This window comes from Vipera ursinii (assembly GCF_947247035.1).
Source record: "Vipera ursinii genome assembly, chromosome: 3".
NCBI lineage: Eukaryota > Metazoa > Chordata > Lepidosauria > Squamata > Viperidae > Vipera > Vipera ursinii.
Window position 1 is genome coordinate 171,351,488 of NC_139516.1, and position 12,714 is coordinate 171,364,201.

The window sequence follows — 12,714 nt, forward strand, 5'->3', positions numbered from 1 at the left end:
ATTTTATCATCCAGTTTTTTATTGTTCAGAAATTGCAGTCTAATCATGCTGCTGATGTTATTCCTAAATGCACATTCTGTAATTATTACCTTATTGTCTTATTTTTTCCTTCATAGTCTTTTTTAATATGTTAATCTTTCAATAAAGAGACTTAGATACCGAAAGAACGAACACTCAAACTCTAAATCCTTTCTGTGGCTCACTATTTACAAAAGCAATATGATGCATAATTCCAGATTTCACAATATCTGCAATCTCTTTTCTTGCTGTTACCTCTTTTTTGTTGTCAGATAGCAATGGATTTAATTCCTGCTTACCAAAAAGATTATTTGAATTATACATTTAAAAATGTATAAGATTATTCAGTTCTCTATGATGTAGTCAGATGTTTTATGGTAATATTGATAAAGCAATATTAGAAATAACATCAATTTTCAATGAATAGTTTTACTGATAACAGAGTTGGAAGGAACCTTGGAGGTCTTCTGCTCAAGCATTGATTGTCCAATCTTTTCTTAAAAAAACTCCAGCATTGAAGTACTCACAATTTCTTGAGATAAGTCATTACGCTGATTAATTATTCTTTCAGGAAATTTCTCCTTATATCTAGGTTCGCATCCTCCTTAAGCATTTAATCTGATTGTTATGAAAAAGGGTATAATTTGTGGGCTACCCTCTCATAGATGAGTATTAAATAAATGACATGCCTCAAAGCTGTACTTTGGAGGAGGGTTTTTTTTATACTAGCATATTTGGAAATATATTAGAAGATCTCCAAAATGCCATAGGTTAGCCACCACAGACTTAGGGTTAGGGTTATGTCACCATGAACTCGGAGAGCAAAGCAGACATTGCCAACAAATTTGGAGTGCTTTGTATGGTTAGAAGGGCACAGACTTTTCTAGCCTATGTTTCCTGATAAAATACATGGGAAAATCCCATTGGAGGAAAATTCCACTTAGGGTTAGGTTTAGGTCACTGTGAAGTCATAGAGCAAAATGGACATCACCATCAAATTTGGAGTGCTTGGGTATGGTTACGAAGGCACTAAATTTTCTAACGTGCTCTATGTTTCCTGGCAAAATATATGGGAAAATCCCATTGAGGGAAAATTCCACTTAGGGTTGGGGTTAGCTTACCATGAACCCGTAGAGCAAAATGGATATCACCAACAATTTTTTTTGTGCTTGGGGATGTTTAGGAGGGCACTGACTTTTTTAGCCTGCCCAATCTATGTTTCCTGGTGAATTACATGGGAAAACCCCATTGGAGAAAAATTCCACTTAGGGTTAGGTCACCGTAAACTCATAGAGCAAAATGGACATCACCAACAAATTCAGAGTTGTTGGGTATGGTGAGGAGGGCACTGACTTTTGTAGCCTGCTGGATCTATGTTCCGTGGTGAAATACATGGGAAAATCATATTGGAGAAAAATTCCACTTTGGGTTAGGTCACCATGACCTCATAGAGCAAAATGGACATTGCCAACATATTCAGAGTTCTTGGGCATGGTTAGGAGGGTACTGACTTTTCTTGGCTGCCCTATTTTATGTTTTCTGGTAAAATACATGGGAAAATCCCATTGTGGGAAAATTCCACTTATGGTTAGGGTTAGCTCACCATGAACTCGTAAAGCAAAATGGACAGCGCCATTTTGGAGGGCACTGACTTTTCTAGCCTGCCCTATCTAGGTTTCGTGGTAAAATACATGGGAAAATCCCATTGGAGGAAAATTCCACTTAGTGTTACGGTTTGGTCACCATGAACTCATAGAGTAAAAGGGACATTTCCAGAACCTTGGAGTTGTTGAGTATGGTTAGGAGGGCAGTTACTTTTCTAGGCTGCCCTATCTATGTTTCCTGGTAAAATACATGGGAAATCCCATTCAAGGAAAATTCCACTTATATACAATACATCAATGTCAAAAATATCAAAAATTATCCACAGATGCATATAAGAAAAATGAGGTTTGCAGATGATGGGTTAATGTCCAGCCCTCTCCTAGGAAATGGAATAGGTTTCTTTTACAATAAGGATTAATTATAGGGTCTGTTAGAGATGCAGGGTTAATATCTTAAAACAGTATTGTATTTCGGGCCACGCCTTGTATTAAGTGGTCTGTTTAGATTTATTTCATGTGAATCACACTACTGTCTTTCATAATCACAGTTTATGGCTTTAGATTATATGTGAGCTAGACCACCATCATTTGTTGTATAAACCATACGTAAAACAATCAATTACTTAATGCAGTGTGTGGATCCTTGTCTGTATCTATTGTATGAATGTTGGTGAAGGTTGCTGTTACTAAATCAACATAAAAAATGTCTCAAGTCTATTTCTTTACAAATTCTTGTCAAATTAATAGGAACATATGGGTAGACTTTTATTTTCTGCAACAAAAAACCCAGTTTGCTACTGCTAAAAATAAAGGTTAGCTATGTCATCCAACTGAATGTTATGACTTCTTCATCTTTGCCTCAAAACTAGCCCTAGATACCCAATATTCCTTTATAGGCAGCTTAGTAAAAGACTAGTTATGTCTGTCCTGGTTTAGCTTCATGCATATATTTTGAATAATTTACCCATTTAGCAATAATAACCTGCAGCCTGCTTTAAATTCCACATTATATGTTTCCCATGATTTGTGCCTATTAGTGACAAGCAACCAAGTTCAAAAGGTTCAGTAATTTATATGAGGTCTGAAAAGTATAAGTAGTGACGTATATATATGTTTTAATTTGCCTTCCACAAAATCAATAATTTTAGAAGGGTTGACTAATAAATCTTGTAGCATTTTCATTCATCCAATTCTAAATGAGCTACCTGATTCAATCTAAATTATTCATAAACTCCTTTATAATTTTTAACTTCTATGTTAAAAGTTTTATATGTCAGCTTACATTTATCTTATATTTATCTGAAGTCAAACATCATTAAATTTATTGCCAGATCTCCATCTGAATAAAGATAGTACTTCCAATGCTATTGCACATGTTTCAAGGTAGGTAAATTAGAACTGAGGTCATTTGTAGTGTTTGCCCTAAGGAAAGTCAAAATTTGAGTTACACAAGACTTATTTTAAATTGGTATTTGCCGAGACTCAAGAGGGATGAGAGGGAAAGGATTTTTCTGAGTTAACAAATGTTAGTTATCTTTTAATTTTTTGTTTTGTGGGCAATTCTCATTCTGTTTAAAGGTAAAGGTTCCCCCGCACATGCGTGCTAGTCATTTCCAACTCTAGGGGCCGGTGCTCATCTCTGTTTCAAAGCCGAAGAGCCAGCGCTTGTCCGAGGACGTCTCCGTGGTCATGTGGCTGGCATGACTAGATGCCAAAGGTGCACGGAACGCTGTTACCTTCCCACCGTAGTGGTCCCTATTTTTCTACTTGCATTTTTACGTGCTTTCGAACTGCTAGGTGGGCAGAAGCTGGGACGAGTAACAGGCGCTCATTCTGTTACGCGGCACTTGTGATTCGACCCGCCAAACTGCCGACCTTCTGATCGACAAGCTCAGCGTCCTAACCCACTGAGCCACCGCGTCCTGCATCCTGTTTACAGCATACCATTTATTTATTTTTCAGTTAAATGTTTCTAAACAGAACTTTTCATGAAAGTATGATTTTAAATAACATTGTTAATACTTCTGAGATGTATATTTTTGAGTGTAAGATAAACTGGAAGTAGACAATTTAAATTTTGCTCTCTGAATGCCATTTGATACCTGATGGAAGTATCTTGTAAATGAAATATGTTTTTAATTGTATCTGAGCTATTTTAAGTATTATTATTTTTGTTTGAATGTATCAGTTACAGATAGAAAAACATAATTAGGTTCTACTTTGAACTTTAAGGAATTATTGTGATTTGTAAACAATATAATAATGTTTCTGTATTTCTGTGATAATCTTTCTCTAGCCTTTGGAATTTGTGGCCTTGCAAAATATCACACACTACAAACAAACACATTCGATTCTATATCTTATTTTTGATATTTTTGAAGTCCCCTGCAAAGCCTGTAGGATTGCTAAGCACATTGGTTTGTGCTTAAATTGTAAGCCGCCCTCAGTCTTCGGAGAAGGGTGGGATATAAATGGGATTAAAATAAAAAGTAAAAAATAAATAAGAAAACATAATTCTAAAATCCTGAGATTAGAATCCTAGTCCAGGACTGAGCCTTAATATTGGATGTTAGCTTCAACTCTCAAGACTACATTAGGGGTGTATTTTGGGGTAGTGAGCAAAGGGATCAGTATATAAGGCTTTAGTCCAGGGGTCAGCAACCTTAAACACTCACAGAGCCACTTGGACCCGTTTCCCAGAGGAGAAAAAACCACTGAGAGCTGCAAAACTCGCAAGCGTGCACGTGCATGTGAGGGCGAAGCTTGATTGAAGAGTTTAATTAAAAAGAAATACAGGCTGCTGTGCATCAGTTCTCTCCCTCTCTTACTCTCCCTTCCCCCCCCCTTTCCCTCTCTCCGATCTTCTGCTCACCTGGCAAGCTGCCTTTATGCTATTTTCGGACAAGCTGACACACATTCTCATTGGGCTGGCTCTCCTGCCCTTGAGAGCTGCTGCTTTCTGCTGCTTCCTGCTTCCTATGGAGAAGCAAAGGCAGGAACCAACGCCCAATAAGCTTGTCAGCTTCTCGGAGAACAGCATGAGGCCACTCTCTTTTTTACATGCACACAGACACACACACGAGAGAGAGAGAGAGAGAGAGAGAGAGAGAGAGAGAGAGAGAGAGAGAGAGAGAGAGAGAGAGAGAGAGAGAGAGAGAGTGCAAGTGCCTCCCCCTGTCTCTGTCTCTGCAAATGGCGGAGGATAACTGGGAGCTGCAGGAGAAGGCTGAAAGAGCCGCATGCGGCTCCAGAACCACGGGTTGCCGACCTGTGCACTTGAAATTCTGTGTCCAGTTCTGGAGACCTCAATTAAAAAAAAATATACTGATAAGGTAGAGCAGGTCCAGAGATGGGCAAGCAGAATGGTGCAAGGTCTGAGGGACAAAACATATCAGAAGACATTGGAGGAATTGAATATGTACAGACTGAAGGATAGAAGGGAAAGGTGTGATATGATTAAAACCTTTAAATATATTAAGGATATCAATAAAGTTTAAAAGGCAGTATTTTGAATATTAAGCAAAAATAAAGAACACATGTCTAACTGTTATCTGACAGGAGAGAAATTCAAAAGTAATATTAAGAAAGTATTACTTCACAGAAAAAGTAATGGAAGCTTAGAACAAATTTCCAGCAGAGGTAGTGGATCAGTCATCAGTAACTGAGTTTAAAGATGCTTGGGATAAATACATGTCCCATCATCCAACAAAAATTTAAAAATAATTAAAAATAAAAATAATAAATTGTCATTTTTCATGCTGTGGAATTCACTTCATGGCATTATGGTTCATTTGGGTCACCTAAACTAGGTTAAGGCGGAAAGCTAGAAACCAGGAGTCCTATCTTACATACAAAGCCAGTTGGGTAAACTGCTTAGTCACTTCCCAGGGTTGTTACTGTGGGGAAAATAGGAGGAGGAAGGTGTATTAGGTATGTTCACTGTCTTTTGAGATATTTATAAAAATAATAAAGGCAGAATTAAATAAATGAATAAATAGCCTAGTCTACTGGGTAAGGCAGAGAGAGAAGCATCAGTAGGATGAACCGGACTGCCTAGCATTAATGGCTTGGGGGTTTGCATGCATATCCACTTATCAACCTGGAGAAAGTTTGGCACAGGGAGAAGAAAGAGCAAGATCCCCCACGGCTGCTGCGTTCTGTTTTTTGCTTGTAGAAGTTGTAGTCAATCTGATTGCTTAGAAAGACAGAAATAAAGGAAGAATGAACAGTGAAGTGAGGTGAAGACCACAAGGTTTGAAGCATCACCTCAGTGGTACATTCTAACGTTTGACAGACACAGGTTACCCAGGCTGCCTTCCTCTCTTTAGATGATCCTCCTTTATGGTGAAGAAAAGCTAGGAGGGAAAATAAGACCATTGCTGTTTGGTTTTCATCCCTTTATACTTCAGCTTTCGGAAATGTTGTAATTTTTTGAAAATGTCTTGTCCTCTCCAAAAGAAGAGAGCAAACTTACAAGCCCCTCCTAAACAGTCTTTCTTCAGCCTAAAAGAGGTGAGCATGGGGCTACCTTGATGATCTGATATAGCTGAAAGGCATTCAGTGAGAGGGGCTAGTCAAGTTCATCCTGCAAAGTCTCTCTGTTTGGGGCCACTATTGGAAGTAAAGAAGTTGGAGGAATGAGTTACACTGACCTTGACTCGAATATCTGTCGAAGTGCTGGTGTCTGGGGCATAAATCCTACACTTGTTCTCCTTTTGCCTTCAGTAGGAAAAGACTTGGAAATTTCACCAAGGCAGTGAGGGCAGGGAATGAATGCAACTTTCTAGGAAATTGAAGCTTCCCTTTGAAAGATGGTCTGTATGCAGCCTATAGCCTTTCTGTGATGCAGACTTATAGTATCCAACATCCTTCACCCTTGGCTTCTACAATTTGGTAACATCTGGAAGGCCAGAGAATATAAATTAAAACATAGTTATTAAAATTAAACAATTTTTGTATCAAAGTTTAAAAATTTTTCAATACTGCAGTGCTCAGCCTTATAGTCCTTGTGCGACACTTTTAACAATGTGAATGTGAAAACCTGCTTGAAATATAATTCTTTTTGAAGGCTGATTCTAGAACCTGCTATGTGTAGTGTGATTATGTCAACCTATAGTACAGCCTAGTTGAGATTAGAATGTACTTCTACTTCTCTCAGTGATTCTATATGAATTCTGCTATTCTTTTAGCATTACACTCGTTCTCTAAATACTTTTCCACTGTAAGTTCGAAATGCAGGCTATATCTGATTTATCTAGCAGAATAATTTATGAGGGCATAAAGAATAGGGAGTCTATTATAATCATCTTGTAAAAGAAATGTAATAATGTTAATCAATTTCAACAAGGCATAGCCATTATCTTAACATCTGTTCACGTATAATCTATATACTCTTCTGCTTGAGAATAACAATTTGAAACATACTTTTAAATGTGCTGAATACAACAACTAGATATGCGAAAAATTTGACTTCTGGCCTGCAATAGCAAGTTGTGATAAAAATGTATTGTTTATTGACTTACTGCTGCTATTTCTAGGCTGTTCTACTTCAAACAGCTATAATAATATACAGTAAAAGGCAAGGGTTAAAAACCAGTGACAGTATGTATTATAATGATATAAACTAGCAAGGGTAGATCCTAAAAACCTGACATTCCTCGAATGTTCTTTCCCAGAACATCCTAGTGTAACTCATCAGAATTCTCAAATCCTGACCATGAGATTATAAAGGCAATAGTTCTAACCTTCCAGTTAATATGTAATGGTTGAGCTATCTGTGGAGTTCATATAAATGGATATCAGGGTAGATTTTGACTAGTCAATTAATAACACTATAGAACAATTTGATTATTTTTCTTAATCATATGTCTCTATCTTTTTAAAAGATAGTTCCTATCCCATCTTTATTATTTTAATAAATAACTCAAGCCATCAAACATTTCTAATACTCCTTCCACTTATTTTCCCCACAACACCAACTCTGTAAGATGAGTTGGGATGAGAGACAGTGACTGGCCCAAAGTCACCCATCTGGCTTTCATGCCTAAGATAGGACTAGAACTCACAGTGTACTAATGTCTAGCCTTGTATCTTAGCGGTTTGGTCCAGTAGTTATCTGGGAGTGGGGGGAAACAAGAGGAAGTAGTAGGTGCACCACCCTGAATTCATGAAGGAAAACTAGGATGTATGTGTGTTTGTGTGTGTATGTGGTGTTTGTGTATAATACTATGCACATAAAACTTCATATATATAAAACTTTAGGTTACCATGTAGCTTATATTGTGTCAACTTCTTGTGGAAGCATGGTATGACTCAGTTTCTGCTTTCAGATGTACAGATTGTTAGACTTGCCAGACTCAAACTATGGTGGCAGTTTTTATCACTGAGATCTGTTATCTTAAAGAATGCCTGCCTTTAAAAAGATATTCATATGCCTCACTGCCACCTGTCACGTTCTTTGATGGTCCCCAAGTCTTCTGAACAGATTTTTGCAGGAAGTCAAGAAAAGGAAAGATGGACGTTCAGGGGGAAATCTATGAGCATTACCTCTTCTCCATTTTGCCAGCAGTGAAGAACAAATACAAGAGTATGTCTGAAACTAGATTGCAAGTATAATAAAATAAGCAATGGATGAATTTGCACAGACTGTGCCAAGGTTTAATATCACTACCCTTCAGCATTGATTTTCTTGTACTGTCTTCAACAAACTGTACATTTAAATCTTATGTCAGAGCAGACCCATGGGCTAAAAACATCAATTTTACTTCAACTGAAGGTTTTACTTAATTTAAATATGCACGTGTGAAAATGATTTAAAATATGTAACTATCCAGATATATTTCCCATGTTTTATTATGTTGAATTATTTATCTTAGAGACAGGATATTTTTGTGTGAGAGTTTTTGGCTGCTAGCTGAGCTTAGTTTTCCATATATAATTATGTTTAATTAAATTGATAATATCTTGTCATGTCTTAGGCAGATAAAAATGAGGATGGGTCATAAGATGAGAAGCTGAGAAGCTTTATTTCCCTCTATTCCAGTTTTGTTTCTTTTCTTTTTTTTTGAACTCAATGTTTCTTTAAAAAGGGAAATAAAAATGTCTCAGTCATAGATTCCATATTGAATACAGATATAGATCATTATTAATTTTTGTTTTATCAGCTGAAGTTTTTAGTCTGCAAACTAAAATCTGCATCAGCTAATATACTAGCAACAAATAGTTTATATGCTGTTAGTAATTTTATCCATAGAATTTAAACTTTGAAGCATTCAAGACTTGGAAATCTTTTGAGGCAGGTGAAAAAAATTACTTGATTATGAAATTGACATACACCTTTACATACTATGTATAGCATACAGCATGCATTCTAAATACAGTGAAAATACTGTGTTCCTATTGCCTTCATAAAGCAATAAATGGCAATTCAAGCATTGTTTTCTTCACTTTAAAGAATAAAATGATCAGAAATAGTAGGGCTCCTACAATTTGGGATCATCTGTAACGTTTCTACAATCAACAATAGAAGTTGTTGCAATAGAAGTTGTAAAAGTTATGTTAATTTCTTCCTTCACCTGATTACCATGTTGTTCTAAAAGTGAAAGCTACTTATACTTTTTTCTACCCTATTCTAGAAACTCAAGTATAGAAGAATGACATACATTGTAAAAATAACCTCAATGTTTCCCAGAAAATGTATCACTTTATACCGAGAACTGACAAACATTTCCATATTACCTCTGTAATATGATATGCCATAGAGTATTACTGAAGCAACAAGTTCTGTAAAAGTGTGATCAACTCCCAAGACATAGAAATAGGTTCTGCTTCATAAACCTAAATAAATATGGGCACTATTTGGTGCTCTAGAACTGTGTAACTAAATAACAATGCTATAAGATCAGAAAGAATGTGCTCAGATTTCAACCTTGTCAAAGTAAAGGGTGTGTAATGAATGGCAAACCACCCTTAGGCTGGCAAAAAGTTGGCTGAAGCTTCCTGGAAAACTCAACATGGCAAAGGCTAGTAAAAAATCTGAAGCCACTTCAGTCAGAATTGATTCCAATTACTAGGGTGCTGGTATTTCTTATATACCCTCTTGAATTTAAGTCCAGCACCATTTCCTTCTGTTCTTTCCAAAGCTTAACAGAAGCCCTGCTTTGTGTTTCTCACACTCAGTGTTAAATGATAGTTACTGACATTTTCAGGATTCCTGCTCTGAGAAAATCTGTCTCCCAACATACTGTCTGTAATGCACAGAGTACAAATTTCTTATATTTGGTAGCATGGCTTAAAATAAAATTATGAACTCTAATTTCCCAGTTGAAGGAAATTTATGTACAGGTGTAAATTGTCTGAAATAGTTAAGGTAAAGGTTCCCCCACACATGCGTGCTAGTCGTTTCCAACTCTAGGGGCTGGTGCTCATCTCCGTTTCAAAGCTGAAGAGCCAGCGCTTGTCCAAGGACGTCTCCGTGGTCATGTGGCCGGCATGACTAGACGCCAAAGGTGCACGGAACGCTGTTACCTTCCCACCGTACTGGTCCCTATTTTTCTACTTGCATTTTTACGTGCTTTCAAACTGCTAGGTTGGCAGAAGCTGAGACGAGTGACATGGCGCTCACTTTGTTACGCGGAACTCGGGATTCGACCCGCTAAACTGCCAACCATCTGATCGACAAGCTCAGCGTCCTAACCCACTGAGCCACCGCGTCCCTTGAAATAGTTACCAATCTCTAAATGTACACCCTTCCTGATAATTTCCATCCTTCCTTCCCATAGTTAATTCCAACTAGTGACAACAGAGAAAACTTGTTATGTTATGAGCTAATATGTTCCCTAAATGGCTAAAAGAAATTACAAACAAAGGCAATCTAACTCTAAATAGCTGAAAGAAATTACAGACAAAGGCAATCATGGCCTCTTAAAACCCTTGAAATAATATGGAAGGAATCGTTTCATTTTGTCCTCAATTCAGGACAAATTGTTTTTTAAAAAGTCTGTTCTTTTAAGGTAGGAACATTCAAAATATTCTCTGTGAGCTCAGAAGGTCAAAATATTTGCAGATCTTTAAAGCAGTTCAAGATTGAGGTTCCATAACTCAAAACGGCATGTCTTTTGCATTCATCTGCCAATATTTGAAATAGTGGGATGGCATGGCAAAGGATATAAGATATAGGAGACTCATGCATTACTTTTATACTTCTCTTATAAGGTAGAGTTACATTATCTTTGCTTTAAGAGATCTGTTGTTCTATCACCTGTTTGTATTTTCTTTTCTTTTACTGGATGCTAACAGTCTCTTATGTGAAAATCATTTTTACATTCCAGTTGTATAAAATATGTTCTAGGTTTTTTGCTTCTGGTTAGCGTCATCCACTGTAGCATCCAGTTTCTTTGATCTGATTGGTCCTTCATCATCAAAGTGGTCACCTGCTGTCCCTGTCTTTTGACTTTTTCTACAGTGATTGCTACGAGCACAATTCTTTGACAGGAATACAAACAGATCACAGACATTGCAGATCACAACTGCATAATGTATTCCAATTTATTTTTCCACCTTTGCTTCTTTCCTCATACTAATAGAAAGAGTTATATTTCTTCTTGTGTCCTTCAAAGACACTCAATTAGTGATTTAAAGGGAACTTTTATTAGGCTTTCCCCCTTAAACTACACTTGCATATTTCTGCTAGCTCTTTCTCTATTTACATATATGTTATTAAAATTAGACCAAATGTAATTGTACCTCTCCACATCATAACATGCCAGAGAACATAGAGGTTTATACTGCCTGCACCATATACAATGCATGTAGTATCATGATTTATTGTACATTTGTTCGTACTTTTTTACTTCTTCCTACAGTCTGCTACAATTCAGAAGTTTACAGTTCTAATATTTGATTAGCAGAAGGGTGAATGATTGGGGTGAGAGAATATAGAAAAGATTTTATAGAAGAGATGTATTTCTTTTACTTTCATTGCTATAGGATCAAATTGCTGTCATTTTTGCCAATCCATAATGTTTTAACTAAAAATAATTTGATTTCAGTGATTTCAGCCTACCCAGGCATTTAATAATCTGCAAGAAATGCATCTTCTTTAAAATAATCAAAATAATTATTTAGTTGTTCAAAGCATTTATATTCAGCAGGTAGTCCTTGATTTACGACCACAATTGAGCCCAAAATTTCTGTTGCTAAGTGAGATAGTTGTTAAATGAATCATTTTATAACCTTTCTTGCCACAGTTGTTCAGTGAATCACTGCAGTTAAGTTAATAACATGGTTAAGTGAATATGGCTTTACCCATTGACTTCGCTTGTCAGAAGGTTGCAAAAGGGGATCAGATGACCTCGGGATACTGCAACTGTCATACATATGAACCAGTTGCCAAGCATCTGCATTTTAATCACGAGACCATGGAGATACTGCAATGGTTTTTCAATGTTGTTGTAACTTTGGTCACTAATGGAACTGTTGTAAATCGAAGACTACGTGTATTCTTTAGCCAGGTACATTTCCAGAAGAGTTTGCCTCTCAGTAAAAATAAAAAAATATAAATGTATCTTCTAGCAAATGTTGCCATGGTCATCGTATCATGCAAAATTAGTATTTTGTTCTGTGATCCAAGTCTGCATAAAGGTGCAGTTTGTAAGTTTTAAAAATACAAAATAATTTGTCACGATATGGTTATGATATAACAGACAAAGTAAATGCTTCATAACTGCAAGGAAATAAAAATAACATTCTGTACTTGTAAAATTAAAGGCATTAAGCCTTTAATTTCTACATTTAGTGAAGTATCATATTTTGTGATATTTGAAACTAGCACAGACTGAATCACTTTTGTCTTCAGATTAGTTTTTCCCCAATAGTGTATTAATTCCCCTCTCCGTTCACCAAAGCACACATTTACTTCCTGGTCTTATTTGCTATAGAAAAGCACATATTTCAAGTCTCAATATCCATTGCCTGAGCCAAGGGATCATGTGATTTCTCTCTCCCCGTTTTCCCCCATGATCAGTGTGTGTCTCTGCACATGCTGTTCAGTAAACAAACTTCAAGGAACCAGACCAAGCTAGTTCAGAGCAGG

General features: G+C 36.7%; 1 protein-coding gene across 1 annotated transcript in view; it reads left to right on the plus strand.

Moving 5' to 3' along the window:
* The window catches only part of SPIDR (scaffold protein involved in DNA repair), a gene marked incomplete at its 5' end in the record, with an annotated part of 189,903 nt that overhangs the window by 116,590 nt on the left and 60,599 nt on the right, over window positions 1-12,714 (plus strand). The window lies entirely within an intron of this gene.